General features: G+C 44.7%; 1 protein-coding gene across 3 annotated transcripts in view; it reads right to left on the reverse strand.

Annotated features, from left to right (window-relative positions):
* The window catches only part of SYTL2 (synaptotagmin like 2), a 120,121-nt gene extending 105,585 nt beyond the window's left edge, over positions 1-14,536 (reverse strand). For all 3 annotated transcript variants that reach the window (XM_059412196.1, XM_059412192.1, XM_059412184.1), the window contains exon 1: positions 14,407-14,536. The gene's annotated coding sequence lies outside the window, so the exon portion shown is untranslated. The remainder of the gene's footprint in view (positions 1-14,406) is intronic.
* Between the last annotated feature and the right edge of the window lie 2,076 nt (positions 14,537-16,612).

The raw sequence follows: 16,612 nt of genomic DNA on the forward strand, positions 1-16,612 counted from the left end.
GTGCTTCAAAATATATTCATTCAGCATTATTTGTACTGTGTCAGCCCGCTGTACCCCAGGCATTAAGGAAATAACAAGTCTCTTAGTCTCCTTCCTTTAAGAACTTTCAGACCAAGAGGGAAGATAAGAGGAGTAGGTAAAGAGTAATAGCACAAGTTGGCATGAGCTGATGGCCGCAAAAGAGGTAGAAACTGGGCCCGGTAGAGAAGGGAGAGGAAATTTCCTGTATGATGAACCAGGAAGATTCTGGTAAGAATCTCTTGCCACTGAGCTGCAGTTTTAAGGACAGGTAGGATGTGGGAGGAAGTGACAGGCGAGTAGGACTCAACGGGGGTGGGGATTGTATTACTCCAGGTACAGGAAGCTACATGGAAAAAGTACAGCTAGAGAGAAAGGAGGCTATGATTTGAATAGAAGACAGAGTTCATTGAAAGAGGTAACAGAAGATAAGAATTAAAAGCGGAGGCTGGAGGGGACTGGGTGACACAGTCAGTTAAGCATTAGGCTTGGTTTTTGGCTTGGATCATGATCACAGTGTTGTGAGATCGAGCCCCACCAGGTTCCACAATGGGTGGGGAGTCTGCTTAAGATTCTCCCTCTCCTGGGCACCTGTGTGGCTCAGTTAGCTAAGCATCTGCCTTTGACTCAGGCCATGATGTCAGGGTCCTGGGAATGAGCCCCATATCAAGCTCCTTGCTCAGCAGGGAGTCTTCTCCCTCTGTCCTCCCCCAAACTTGTATTCTCTCTCTCTCAAAAAAATAAATAAAATCTTTTTGTAAAAAGGGGGGGTGCCTCGGTGGCTCAGTGGGTTAAGCCTCTGTCTTCGGCCCAGGTCATGATCCCAGGGTCCTGGGATTGAGCCCCACATTGGGCTCTCTGCTCAGCAGGGAGCCTGCTTCCCCTTTTCTCTCTGCCTGCCTCTCTGCCTACTTGTGATTTCTCTGTCAAATAAATAAATAAAAATCTAAAAAAAAAAAAAAAAAAAAGATTCTTCCTCTCCTCCTATGTCTTCCCCTGCTCATGTGCTGGATTTTGCTGTCTCTCAAAATCTTAAAAAAAAATAAAAAATAAATAAAAACAAAGGCTGGTATCAGATCGGTGAAGGTCTCAAATGTCAGACTGAGTCTGTCCTTTATGTGATATGTAATGGGAAGCACGTGTTGTGTGTGTGTGTTTACTTTTTCAATCATGCAAATTTAGCATGGTTAGTGACTATAAGCCATAGGGCCAAGACTTTTTCAGTAAACTTGGCAATAGCCAACGAAGGCTGGAAGAAGCAGATGAGGTGAAATATAAATATCATTTGGGAAGAACACAGGGAAGGAAGCAGTAACAACTTGCCTCAGGCAACATGCATGAATCAAAAAAGACTCAAGAGTTCTTCAACAGGGGCGCCTGGGTGGCTCAGTGGGTTAGGGCCTCTGCCTTCAGCTCAGGTCATGATCTCAGGGTTCTGGGATCCAGCCCCGCATCAGGCTCTCTGCTCAGTGGGGAACCTGCTTCCTCCTCTCTCTCTGCCTGCCTCTCTGCCTACTTGTGATCTCTGTCTGTCAAATAAATAAATAAAATCTTTAAAAAGGAAAAAAAAAAAAAAAAGAGTTCTTCAACAGAGTTAATTTGTGCACCAAACCAAGAATGCTCAGAAAGATAGGCAAGTTAAAGGCAAAAACTAATAACACAGCAGACAATTCAGAGGACATACCTAGAACTCAGAGGGAGATGAGGAACCAGTACTCAGGAGAGAGGCTGTGGCTGGAACTAGAAACATGGCAGTTGCCAACCTAGAGTCTCAGCTGGGTATGGTTGAACTCAGCAAGGGAAAGAATGCAATGAAAAAGCACAGAGAAGTGGTGGGGGGGGAGCACAGAGAGGAAAGCAGATGATATTGTACTTGTCGAGTGAAAAGAGAAAGAGCAGTCAGGTTGGAAAAACAAGACAGTAGTATGTCACAAAGCTGGGGAAAGAGTTTCAGGGAAGAGGGAGCTGTCCACCTAGCCAAGTCCCGCAAGGAGCAGAGACAGAGTGGAGCAGAGAAAATAGCCCTAGACTTGGCAATGGGCATGTCACCAGGGACCTTTGCCAATCAAAGACAGGGAGGAACAGAAAATTGTCCCACAGAAAACTGTGTGAGAGCTAAAGCCTCTTGTCCCTGTGAAAAAGAAGGTGAGATGAAGCTCTGGAGACTAGAGAAAATAGTAGAAAGGGGAAAGAGAGTAGTAGAAAGAAGAGATGACTGTGGAGACATGATGTTTGAACAACAGTGCCTTTGGCTATGATGCTAGGAGTGGCTGCCTGCTCCTTCTCCTCCAATGGGCAGAAAGGAGATGCTCAGGGATAGTCAAAGGTGCTCCTCACAGTCCAAAAGGACAGTGATGATTGTGCAAAGCAGCCACTTCCTCAGCCAGCCACAGTGGATAATGGCAGAATGAAGGGGGACTCAAAGGGCAGAACTGCCCTGGATCTTCCAATGGGACACTGGTGTGAAAGTGGTGGAGACTCCATTTTCAGTAACACATGTGTCAACAGAAAAACCTCCCTATCAGAGGCAGATGGTTCATTTCACTCCAGAATTAATCATTTGCCAGTCACTAAATGTTCCTCTTGGGGAAAAGTGATCCTCTCTTCTGTTAGAAGCTTACCTGTTGGGTATCCAGCAGCAGGCACAATATTTTTCACCCAACACACAGACCCACTGGTAATCAGCATTTTGGAAAAGCCAAAGACTATACATGGCAAGTCCACAGCTATGCATCTCTTTTACCTCAAGCCAACAGAACTTGGCTCTCGAGCTTGACAAAGAGCACTATAAACACATAGACACACACACACTGAGAAGTTCTCTTTAGATAGACTACTTCAGTTCAAATCCTGACTCTTCCACTTACTAGCTTTATGATCTGAGACATCACTTAACCTCTGTGCTTTCTCACCTATAAAATGGGCTTAGCAATAGTACCTATCTCCTAAAGTCATGGTGAGGATTAAATGAGCTAATTTGTGTAAGTTTTCAATAACCGTTAGCTGTTCTATCTCATTTGAGTCTCACTATAATTCCATGAAGTAAAGCTAGGTAATCATTAATATATCTTATTACTAACAAGGACACTGAGGCTCAGAGAAGAAATAACATGAATAATTTTCACACAGAACAGGACACAAGGCAGGATCTTAAAAAGTCTCCTCAACAAGTTACACAAAGCTCTCTTTGATCAGCTTACTACATCTCTCTGGCCTCAGCTCCTTCAAGTCTTGTTTTGAACATAAAATTGTGCCCACCACACAATTTCCTGCCCTTCTTAACTTTCTAATCCTTGGTCAGCCATCAATCTCCTCTCAAGTGCTGCCTCTTCCAGGGAGCCCTTGGCACTGGATTCCCCTTCCCTCATGACCCCACCTCCTTCCTCTGTGCTTGTATCTATTAACATCACATTGCATGGTAATCACAGAGGTCTGCCCTCCCCACTGATTTCGGAGCCTAAAACAATTTCTGGCATATGATAAACAATCAGCATGTGTTTGTCTAATGAACTCTCGCCTCAAAATCTGATATTTTTCCCACTAGAGCATACCTCACCTTTCATTAACAAATGTTCACTATTTAGTAATAGTCTAAAAAGAGGAGAAACAAAAACCAACCAATCATACAGTATTTAAATATTAAAACTAACACTAGGTCTCTGTAACTAGAAATAGGGAAACACACAAATACACCATTCAAAGACCTGACCCCTCCCACCCACAGTTCCTCAGTCCTTGTGCCTTTGGTCACAAAGGAAAGAGACTAATCCCAAATCTATCAAAGGATTCTGCCTAGGCTCCATTAATCCAGTGAGAAGGACCTGCACCTGGCCGAAGAAGAAGACAGGTTCAAAGACTTATAGCTAACACTCCCAGGAGGGATGTCTTCAGGAGTTTTTGGTTACATATTGCTCCCTGAGCACCATATGTCAGCCCAAAACTTGCTTCCAGTTCTTGACTTCTCAGAGAGTGATCCTGGGGAAAACTTAACAGAGAAGGAAAAAGCAAGCTCATCCACTCCAGCCTTACTTCCTCAAACACCAAGCAAACCCTGGTGCTCAGCTCCATGGTAAGGTCACATGTGTCCCCGCAGAATCTGGCAGCTGGAGCCACATCTCCCCACACCCTTGGTTCCCAGCCACTGCCCAGATCATGTGGGGAAGCAAGTGTCTTCTCTACATCTAGGTATCTCTAGCAACCAAGATGAACCTCCCCAAGGGCTCTCCCCAAGGAACTCTGGGCATATATCAGGTTTTCCCTCTGGTATGGATAAAGCAGACAACACTCAGGAAAACATAAATACAGACCTAGAAACACACAAACACAGTTGTACATACTTGTGTTTGACCTGACTACTGAAGGTAAAAGGCCACCCAGTTTCTTGCAATTTGCCCATAAATGATTGTTTTGTGGCGCAAAACAATCTGCTCGTCCACTGAGGAAAACCAGGGACTGCTAACTGCAGCGGCACTTGCTGAGCACAAGACATTGAATAAACCACTACCCAAATTCAGCATGCACTCGGTGTCATCTACTCCTTGCATCTTAAAGTCAATTCCAGAGATTCGAAAAAATATATATTAATATCTTTCTGGATCTAAGCCTCAATCATTTGCCAAAAGCATATCTGGTCCTTTACTGAAAAATGGTTAATATGCTTAGCTCCAAAGCAGGGCGTATTTATTCTCTTGGAATAATATGGCTCCAAGTGGTCCAGCCCATAGATTAGTATAGGAGTCACTATTTTCCTATACATATATACCTTCCTATTGAAGTCTTGAAATAAATAGTGGCCCCATCTCTACAAGCATTTTTTGCAGAAAGCCTTAAAATATATTTTATCTCTACCCCTAAGTCCAAAGAAATGTGCTGTCAGTCAATCCATCTTCCATAGCTTGGGCAGTGTTAATCATTTCCATAATTTAGGCTGTTCATCCTAAAAAGAAATCCAGTTATCTCATTCACAAGATTGAGACACTTTCATTAGTTCCTTGAAGCCTGCAGGGCAAAGGGCAGGTTTATGGCCTGGTTTCACTGTTGGGCTTCCACCCACCACCTGAGCAGTCCCTCCAGCCACAACTTCTCGGCCCTATACGCCAACACCATGGTTTCTCCCCTGGTATCCCACACCCTTCCTGCCTCGGTGCCATCGAACATGAAAGTCCTTGAACCTGTCCTTTCTACCCCATCCCCTTCTCAATCTAGCAAACTCCTCCTGGGCCATGGTTCCACCTCCTCTGTTGCCCACAACGTTCCCAGGCAGTGCTTTCTGCACAATGAGCTGTGTGTATCTCCACCAGAACATTTCCACTGAACTGTAAGTACTCTTTACCTTTGTTGCCTTATCATGGGCATTTTCTTGTTCTTTTTTTAATCCACAGAATCTAGTTGTCAACTTAATGATGAGATAAAAACCCTCTAAAAGAGTGGGGCAAATATCATCGGCTCCTATTTTCTCTAGGGAAATGGAAGCATCTGTAAAATTAAAGGATTTGATGAAATACAGTTGGATGATGGCAAACTCATGAGAATTCCTGTACAACAGGAATTCTCATGAGCATGAGCCAACAGAGGCAACCAAGAAGAAAGGAGGAGGAGAAGAGAGAGGGAAGGAAACGGGTGCTCAACAGCCATCCTGTGCAAGACACCATGTAAGACACTTTAATATATCCATTATCTCATGGATTCCTCAGAGCCACTTTGTGAGAAATGGAAGACAGATGCAATTTTTTCAGAATAGAAAACTCAGATTCCGAGGGGGTAAGTTATTTGTTCAATCACACAATTAATAAATGGATCCGAGGTTTAGACTCACAGCTGTCTGACTGCAAAGCCAACTTGATTCCACTACTGTGGCCTCCCTAGGGAACATGCACTTCCAGACTCACACTTGCCCAAGGACACAATCCAGAAACACTTGCCTCACAATAGCCCCTCCCCTACCACCCTGCCAGCCACTATGCTTCACAAGATTCTAGCATCTGACGCTCCACCTGTGACTGCACCTCACAACCATCTGTTACTAACCATCAGAGGGCAACATATCCGCAGGATTCTAGCAAGAACATAGGGATTATATTTGCAGAAAGGTGGGGTATTATGCTAGTTGAAAAACACCTACAGGTGCATGCTATCAGAGTAAAAAAAAGTATCATATTCAAGTGGTCTGAGTAGGGTTACTGGTACAAAGAATTCTGTCATAAATCTCTACAACACAAGGACCAACTTTGTTTTTACTCCCGTTCTTCACATATTCCTTCTCATTTATCAAGTTGTAATACCCCCAAATAAAATGTAATTGGGGTCTTCCAGAAATTAAGCATAAAGAAGTAATTACTTGCCAGTTCTCTAGATCATATTTCTTGTCCCGGGCAATCCTGCTTTGTAATTGCCAGGTAGGCACCTGACCCCTTAGGCTATGGTATGATGGGAAAACCAGATTTTTCTCCTGAAAGACTTATATCAAGTCCATCATTACTGCTTCTATGATAACAGAAATGTTCCCAGTTTCCTAGAACAGTCCCAATTTCAAATATAATAATCTGTTATGAGCCTCATGCCAAGCAATTTGCTTCAACCCAGCATTGAGTAAATGTGGATCTAACATCCTCACTCTACAGAAGTCCCCCAAAAGAGGCAGTACTAGGGGACAGAGCTTGGGCTTCCAGTGAAGGTAAGTAACCAAAATTCAAGTGTTTGTTTTGCCATTCACTAACTGTTGACCTTGGGCAATGTACTTAACTTCCGTGCTTCTATTTCCTCATCAGTAAAATGGGTAATCATCTTCTAGTTCAGAGACCTGTCCTTCCAATTAGATGAGCAAAGGCCTGGCAAGGGACTGACACATAGGACATACTCAGCTGACAGTAAACATTCTTTTTATCACCATATTCTTGCTATTCATAACATCCCTAAAAGGAATGGAAAAGAAAGATACAATTTTGCACTTTATTTTTTTAAAGATTTTATTTATTTATTTGACAGACAGAGATCACAAGTAGGCAGAGAGGCAGGCGGAGAGAAAGGAGGAAGCAGGCTCCCTGCCGAGGAGAGAGCCTGATGCAGGGCTCAATCCCAGGACCCTGGGATCATGACCTGAGCTGAAGGCAGAGGCTTTAACCCTCTAAGCCACCCAGGCACCCCCAATTTCACACTTATAAGCAAAGACCATAAATGCTGTGATCTACCTGATGGAAACAGAGCTACTACTTTACTTCCTAAGACATAGCACTTCAGCTACTATATTACAGCCCAGTACTGATACTGAAATGGGGCGTTAAGTTGCTGACTCATCACTTTGTAACTTAGTCTCACCCCCAGATATTTCCTGCAAGACTTCAACTTAATTACCACTGTCTCTAGGTAATAAAATTTCCTGAATACCATGCAACAGGCTCATTTTCAAGTATTATCTTGTACGGTCAAAGCATCTGCCAAGCTACGTATCCTCATTCTGCATATAGAACTGTTTTCAGCGTCTTCCTTCCATGAACGACAGAGTGGAATGCTACGAGGGTACAGGCAGACACCCTGTGGGTGAATGTGAAGTCCTTATATTTTACAATGAAAGTGACATTTTTGTTTGGAAAGATTATTCTCTGAGGATCGAAAGCATGGACTCTAGAGTCAGACTACCAGGGTTCAAATCCCTAGTCGCCTTCTTACTAGCTACGTCATCTTGGATAACTTATTCAACTTATCTGTGCCTTAATTTCATCATCATCAAAGGGGGAAAACAACAGTACTCAAAATAGTATCGATAAGAGACTACTCTGAGGATTAAATAAATGGACATAGGTACAGTACTTAGAACACTGCCTAGTACATAGTGATGGCGCAGACATCATCATCATCATTTACTTGCCTAACAGGGTTTAAAAAAGCAATCTGAAGCAAAGAGCGATAATGAAATATTATATTAGCAACAAAGGACATACCAGAATTTTGAACATGCCAAAAATACTTTTGAAATGACTTTTGAGGAAGATGAGTCCTACCTAACCCATTACTGACCCCAGGGGCTTCAGTACAGTAGACAAGTAACATTTGCCCCTGAATGCTTGAGGTTTCAACTATTCACAAGGCACCTCAAATACATGACACAGAGAAACTGTAGTTATATCAAATATGGCACCAGACAGGTGAGTCCTTAATTGAAGAGTCTTTGACCAAACACCCAGCAACAATATCTCAAGACATTTTTGCTGGTTTCATTGATTCAATGTGACCTCATTTAATGTTCAGAGCAACTTAATGAGGCAGGTATGATCATTCCCATTTTAAAGACACACTGGAGAAATGAAATGCCATGGCGACAGTCGCAGACTTGGGGTAGCAAAGGTCTCAGGATGCACACTGTGATCACGTGCCAAGATGGGAAGCCTGAAACAACCGGAGAACCACTCTAACGAGAGTCCAAAAATTAAACTGAAAACCCAGACTCTTAACTCCTAAAACTCAATGACTAGTCTAAAACAAGCAATGGTAAAGAATCTTCCCTAATAAATCTAACATGCCAAAGTCCAGCCTTTCTCCCAGGGCAGATTGCTGGTAGAAGGGGTGGGAGTGGGGCAGGCACAGATCTGACTGAGCCACATGGCTTGGCCTGCGATCCATCCCCTGCCCTCAACCCCGAAGCCCTGTGTTTTAATCAGCTGACTCAGTCAGTGGCAGGAGAGCCCAGGCGCCTGTGGCCATGAGTAATGGTGGCACAAAACACATCTGTCTAATCAGAAGCTGATGGCATCTGTTCTGTCAATACTTAGGGTTAAAGAATGCTTCTGCAAGGGAAAAAAGAAATGTCTAGTCACCCAGAAGTTTAACAATGCCAGTCTTTCTCCCTCTGACTTGGAATGCAAATTTGTGGAACTGTTTACTGGTTCTTATATTCCTACCCCTCAAGTATTTCTTGGTGCTTTTACAGAAAGAGGACTTATGTAAAAATAATAAACCAAGTCCATTTCTATTAGTAGTAGCTGTGAAGTGTCTAAAAAGTGTGGCATGAGGAAAGGCTTTATTTTGGCCTTTAAAAAAAATCTTGTTATTATGCAGGATAGTGCATAGGAAAGTGTTTTTGTAAGTTAAAGTATGCATTTCACATACATAAAGACATCAGTGCAACTACCGGACAGTCATCGTACCATATTTCGGCAAAAATTTCATTTCAGAAGAATCATTCATTCTTTCATTTGTTCATTTAGTAATTCATTAAAAATACTTTACTAAGTTCCCATTGAGTGTTAGGTAATGTAGATGCAGAATGAAACCAGCCCGTCCAAGTCTGTGGGAGCTCAGTCTTTTCCCAAATTGGTCTTTTCATCTCCATCATATTCCAGCCCCACCCGGTACTCTCTGCTCTCTCCTGTCTCTCTCCCTCTCCCTCCTCCTTCCCTGTATCTCCCTCTCCTTGAGTTCTGAGACATTCAAGAGTGTGCTTCTCCCACATTCTGCAGAAGTCACAGCACAAGGCCAAGTACCCAGTACATAGTGACACATAGAGCCTCATAACCAGAAATAACCTTTTACTATACACTTCTGTCAACCAATCTTCCCCAAAGTTCCCGAAAGCAGTTCTCCCTCCCCCAAATCTAAGAAGGTTCTAGATTAATAGTAATAAAGAGATGAGCAGAAACAATTCTTCTCTCACTGATCTATGGATCATGTGTTCTGGGTGAGGGTGTCAACGGGGGAGACGCTTAGAATATTATAAGGGGCATTAAAAGCTGGAAGCAACAGGAATTGGAAACATTTTCCCCACATGTGATTTATCTGATGCGGTAATTCTCTACCAAAGTTCCATGTGGGCAGATATAGATGAAAAAACAACCAGGATCATAGATTTTTAAGACTCAAAGTTCCCTCCCCTGGTCCTAATCCCTTACTTTACAAAGAAACCAAGGTTCAAGGAGAAGGCATAACTAAGAATACACAGCTTGTCTTTGGGGCAGGAAAAGAAGCCGAGAAGCCTGCCACCCAATACAGGGACCCTTCCAGAACTGCCAGGAGCTGAGTGCTTGCATGCCAGGAGCAGCCCTTGAGGCAGTGGCTTCCGTGTTCAGCCACGCCCCTACAGGCACCCCGCCTTTCCAGTTACTCTCCCTGTTTCTTCCTTGTACACCTCTGCCCCTGCTTAAGGCAACCAGAGACAGCCCTGGGACTCTAGGATTCTCTGTGCCAATGAAGAGCTCTCATGAATGGCAAGCCTACCTTTTATTCTGTGAGATGGGACTATTTCCTGTCATTTTCTTCAGTTTAGAACTGTGATGATGATCAACGAGATGCTAGCCATTAAGGTATCATATTCTTTGAAGAAAACTTAGAGTAGGAATCCAATAGAGCATTTGCACTGTAGTTAAGTCCTACGGAAATGTTAACCCATGAGCTGGATTCCAGCATTTTATAAAGACCTCTAATCCTTTTGATCTTTCTACATTTAAACATCTTTTTTTTTTTTTAATAGCACATACACTTGCACACAATTCAAGTAATAATCACACCCGACCCTTGGTCCTCGAAAGTGACTCTGGTAGGGGAAGATAGAGCAGGTGTCATTATCCCCCATTTACAGAAGGGAAAACCGGTTCAGAGAAGCTACCTGTGTTACCCGAAGTCACACGGGTAATAAAATGCATTGTGGAAGCAATGACTTTATCGAAGGCTCCTTCTTGCACAGTTTACTTTTAGAGTTTTCTGCTCACATTTTGCACTTCAACAACACTGAAGAGCTACCTTTTTGGTTACATTTGAGACCTTTAAGACACTTGAGGCACATGAGTCATTTCACAAGAAACACAGCTTGATCCTGAAGGCCAGTAACATTTCCCCCGCCACCTGCCAGCAGGCACTTCCCTCTGCTGGAAACTCTATGACACCAGGGAATTAACTATGGGGCAGGGTAGACTTTGGGGTTCACAAACAATATTAACCTTATGATGACTTTAAATATTTTTTATAAGTTCTTTTTTAAACATTTTATTTATTTGTCAGAAAGAGAGAAAGAGCACAAGCAGGAGGAGGCAGGCAAAGGGAGAAGCAGGTTCCCCGCTGAGCCACGAGTAATGGTGGCACACGCAGGGAGTTTGAGATGACTTTTTTTTTTTTTTTAAGTTTATTTATTTATTTATTTATTAGCAATCTCTACACCCAACATAGGGCTCAACCTCACAACCCCAAGATCAAGAGTTACCTGCTCTTCTGACTGAGCCAGTCAGGTGCCCCATCATTAGTTCATTTTTTTTTTATTATTGTATTCATATAGATACAGAGAAAAAGATCTGGAAGGCTAGCTCCCAAGGTTTGCCTTGGGTGTTTCTGAGTATGGATCTATTATTATTATTATTATTCTGTATTTTGTCTTTATCTACAATGAAAATATATTTATATATATATATATATATATATATATATACATACATACACACACACCCCACTGGTAATAAGAAAACAAATAATGATCTCATCACTTGTATGTGTAATCTAAAAAGAGATGAACTCACAGAACCAGGGAATAGAATGGTGGTTTCCAGAGACCAGGGAGTGGGAGAAATGGGGAGATGTTGGTCAAAGGGTACAAACTTCCAGTTAAAAGATGACTTAAGTTCTGAAGATATAATAGCACATACACTTTAGCAACACATATATATATAGTGTTGCTAAAAACAGTCACCATGTTTTCTATTATATATATATATATAATATATATATATTTGAAATTTGCTAAGAGAGTAACTTTTAAATGTTCTCATTGCAAAAAAAAATAGTAGCAGTATATATACATATGAAACCATCATGGACTTGTAAAATGTTATATTCCACTTATATCTTAATAAAGCTGGTGGGGGGATCAAACAATAAAGAACTTTTTATTTTTAAAACACACTCTTCATTTGGATAAATAGGAAAAGGGTTGTCTCCACAAGGGGTTGGGAAGCTCTATTACAGAAAACTATGTGCATAAAAAAATGTAAATAGTATCCAAACCCCCAGACCAGTATCTTTTCCCTACTTCTCCATTTGGATACTGTCAGCTCCCAAGAATAGAAAACAATATGTCAGGACACCAATTTTCATAAATATTTTAGGGGAAAAACTTGTTTTATATATTGAAACCAAGTTCAACATATGAAATTGCATGGAAAAAAATCACATAAATTCTTAAAATAATTTTCAAGCTTGCTGGGATCAATCAGAACTATACTCTAACCCCTTGTCAGTTTCATTATTGGAGATTCTTCTACAGAGATGTTTGGGAAGCCTTAAGGCAAACACTACCATCTTATCTACCTTCTTTTTTGGGAGAGACCTGTCAGTCCAAAAAAAAAAAAAAATCTTTTTTTTTTTCATCTATAATAACTTTCAAATTCTTTATAAAACAGGTGGCAGAAAACACATTACCAGGCAAATCTGGAAGGCCACAGGGGCATAGCTCACTCTGCCTCCCTTGCCTAGAGGGGAGAACTGCCTGGCTTGGCACCCTTGGTTCTGAGGATGGTGAGGCCCAGGCTGCCCCATTTCGACAGGACAGCAGACCACTCTGCACAAGGTGCTAATTCATTCATTCCACAAATGTTTATTGAGCAAAGCCTGAGAAAGGCCTCTTAGGGGACAGTGGGATCATTCACAAGCCAACGGTCATGTCTAACGGATCAGATGTGGACAATCAATCTTTTATTAGACCTCAAACCACTTCTAGGATAAAGCAAACAGGGCTCCTGCCCCACTCACTTACTAGCAGCTGGGGGGAATCAGGCAGGCATTCTGGAAAAGAACTGCTGTTTGAGAGAGGCTAAGGCAGTCACTTATTCCCACCAGAATGACTGTAACTCCTGCACTATAAATGGCGTGACTCCTCTAAAATGCTTTAAACAGTGTCTGGCACCTACTAAGAGCTCAGTAATAGTCATTTTTGCTGTTACAATTCCAACTTGCCCTTACTCAAGCAGCACCAGAAAAGGTGGGAAAAAACACAGGTTTTAGAATCAGAGAGACTAGATTTGAATCCCAGCTATGTTGCTTACTAGCTATGTGACTAAGGGAAGCAAACTTTCTGAGCCTCCATTTCTCATTTGTAAAATGGGGTAAATGTCAGTATATCTCTCCTCATGTGGCTTTGTGAGAACTAGACATATGATATGCAAAGAAGAATGGCCCATAAATGCCCCAAAAAGACAGTCAGTATTGTCACTGCCCTGCCTCCTTCCCTACCACTCTGGGCAGGTCCTGGCATCTGATTTCATCCAGACACCACGCTAAGGGGACAGAAGCACTACAGGGGTAAAGGGAGGGGAGGGAGCACCCGGAGACCTTCCATAGTACCCCCCCACACACACACACACCCTATCAAAGACGTCACCTCCTTTCAATCATCTTCTGTTTGGCTGCTGCATCCAACTGACAGCTGGGCCACCATTCCCTCACTGAGAATGACTGCCAAGAAGGGAAGCTGGACAGCAATTTGAATCCATCCCACCTTCCCATGTCTGTCTGTGTCCAGCCCACTGGGCTTCCTCCGCACATCCCTGCCAGGCTGTATGGGTCAGGAGGCTGACCCTCTGTTCTTCCAGGCTTCCATCTCAACCCAGAGCCCAAAACTCTAAAGGCCGCTGGTCACAAACCAGCACTAAATGAAAATAAGGACTTCGCATTCGGACAGAAAATGGAGCCCCTCGAAGTCCAAGGGGATTTATAAAGGCGGGAGGGGGGAAAGGGAAAAGGGAGGAAACAGGATGGGTGCGGAGAGAGAGGCCCACTGCGGATGGAGCCCTGGTTGCTGATCCTGGAGGATGATAAATCCTGTGATTTAGAACTCACGACGGGACCAGGTCTGGGTGCGGGAACATAATTCCAAAACAAAAACTGCTTGCTTTCAAGTAAAAATCATCAGTCCCCAAGTTCCCCTTCCCAACACCCCACCTGTAGATAGGTCCTAACGCCGTACTTGACTTCACCTGAGCAATCTGGGGGTAGTACCTCTGCGGCCAGGTCCCTCCAACAGCCAGCCCAAAGCCCAAGGTCAGTCCTCAAAAGCCCCAAGAAACGCGACAGAGCAGGAGAACCCCCGCCTACCCGGTACCTCGGTTTCCTGAAGCCTCGGCTCCGCGGGCTTACAGGCGGGGTTTTGAAGGAGGGAGCTTGCCGGGTGCCGAAACGCTCCTCGCGTTTTAGAACTCAGAACACTACAAAGCATCGTCAACAGCAACACCTTCCTCATTTACGAGAGACCCGGAGAGGGCAAGAAAGTTGGCCGAGCGGGCAGAGAAATCGAGACTGGAACCCCGCCGCTGTCCGTCGCAGCCGGGCAGGGAGAGCTTCTCGCCACCTCCCGCGTCCCCAGCTCCGCAGACCCAGCGGAGTGGTGCAAACCCCGAAACTCGCGGCGCGGCGCGTTACCTTCCTCCAGACGCGGCTCGGCGAGCCTCCTCTCCCCAGAAAGCGCGCGGGACGCTGCAGCCCGCACCGGTCCAGGTGTTGCTCCACCGCTGCCCGCCCGCGGCTGCGGCCGCAGGCTCCCCTCTGCGGGCCGCGGGCGGGCACGCAGGGGCGGTTCCCGGGAGCGCGGACCAATGGCGTGGCGCCAGTGCCTCGCCCCGCCCCGCTCCCGGCGCCCGGGCGCTCCGGCCGGCTCCCCAGCCCTTCTCGCACTGCCCTGCGCCCCTCCTGTTTCTTCGCTCCCGCCTTGGCCCACCCCGCCCGGGCCTCCTCAAGTGCACCTTGCCCTCAACTTTTTTCACCGTGCAGAGAAAGAGTTCAGCACTTACTTTTTGACCACTGTGCGTTAGGCGTCCCTGAACCCCAAAAAGGTGGCGGGCAAGGAACCCTCCGTTCAGAGAACGAGGTCAGCCACCGCGAAAGGGGGTGGGATCAAGATGCTTTAACCGCTCGAATGTGTAAAATAGGTAAAACTTGTAAAATACTTCACAAGTTGTTAAGAAGACTAATTGAAGTGGTGCTTTAAAAGTAGCCCATAATACCTAGATAAGTTGTGAGCCCTGTTTCCTGCCTGAGCCACCCCATGGGTGTGCAATGAGGACAGGTTCGCTCCGGGAAGGTGCTGGAAGGCATTACATCAGGGTCAGTTTTAAAAAGTTACCGATGGTGGGGCCAGCTCAATCAAACTTCTGGAAGAGGCAAACCTTAAGGCCTTCTTTTTTCTTCTCATCTCTCCCGTTTGTGTTGCCCAGCCAACTGAGGGTGGCCCAGGTTCGCCTTCTGTGCTTCCAAAAATCTTCCTTCTCTCAAACTTGCAAGTGCTGATCCCCAAGGACTTCATTCGGTGCTGGGTGCTGGGATGCTCACCTGGCCGGGGAATCCTTGCGCTGCCTCATGTGTGTATTCTGGCTTTCAGCCAAGCTTGGAGAGCCTCCTCTGCCCCTGTGCCGGGGTGGGGTGGGGGGGTGGGGGGCGGCACTGGGGATGCAAAAGAGGAATAGCCACTCCTCGTGCCTTTGAGGAGACATATTTGCAAATAATTTCAATTTAGTATAATAAGAGCTAGAATAGGTGTGCCGAGTGTTGTAGCGTCACAAACCTTGGGGGAGGAGGGCAAGTTTAAATACAGATGTGAGCAAGTAAGTCTTGAAGGAAGGCTGTAAATTAGATGGAAGGGCTGCAGAGAAGCAGGCAAGCACATACAGATGCCTGTCCTATGTTGCACAGGGTGTGTGACGGTGAGGCAGAGAGGCGGCTAAAGAGGTTAGACGCAGAAGCAGGACGGTGCTGTTGGTGAAGGCGGTGGATGAAGGATTTTACGCAGCGGAGTAGTCTGACCTCATTTGTCCGATACCTGGCTTTCAGCGTTGTTTGTGTCTGCCTTGGTTATCTCCTTCCTGCCCATCTCCAATGGGGAAGGCAGGCCCTGGATCTGCAGACTTTTGAGGGCCCTGTGTTCTTGGTATAAGGCTTTAAAGGAACACAGTTCTCCCTATTCCAAGCGTCACCCCTCCCAGAAGAGAAACAGCAGCGCCTGCTAGGGAGGGGGTAGGGAGTCTCCCTTCAGGATCTGCACAAGACAGGTGGGGGAGAAATTTTGAGGGAGAATCTTGCTGGGCCCCTCATTGCAAAAGTCAGAAAGCTCAGAGGTTAAAAACGAGAGCCCGGACATTAGATGGCAAAAATTCTAATACTGCCCCTCTCCCCACTTCCTAACAGGACCTTCAGCCAGTAGCTTAACCTCTCTATGCCTCACTTGGTTCATTTGTAAAAGAGATGGTGACAATTCTCCTCTCTGAGGTACTGTGTAGGTTAAAATGAGAAAGTGCATGTATACACAGCCGAGTTCCTTACACAGAGGAAGTACTGAATAAATCTTAGCTAACATGATCCTATCAAGTCAGTGGGACCTTGTTTCTTTCTTTTTTTTTTTTTTTTTAAGATTTTATTTATTTGACAGACTGAGAGAGATCACAAGTAGGCTGAGAGACAGCGCGAAAGCAGGCTCCCTGCTGAGTGGAGAGCCAGATGCGGGGCTCAATCTGAGCGCCCTGAGATCATGACCTGAGCAGAAGGCAGAAGCTTAACCCACTGAGCCATCCAGGCACCCCAGAAGCTTGTTTCTCTTAACCCGTTGAGTAGATTGTCATTCTTCAAAATAGTTTGC

This window comes from Mustela nigripes, chromosome 1 (assembly GCF_022355385.1).
Source record: "Mustela nigripes isolate SB6536 chromosome 1, MUSNIG.SB6536, whole genome shotgun sequence".
Classification (NCBI taxonomy): Eukaryota; Metazoa; Chordata; class Mammalia; order Carnivora; family Mustelidae; genus Mustela; species Mustela nigripes.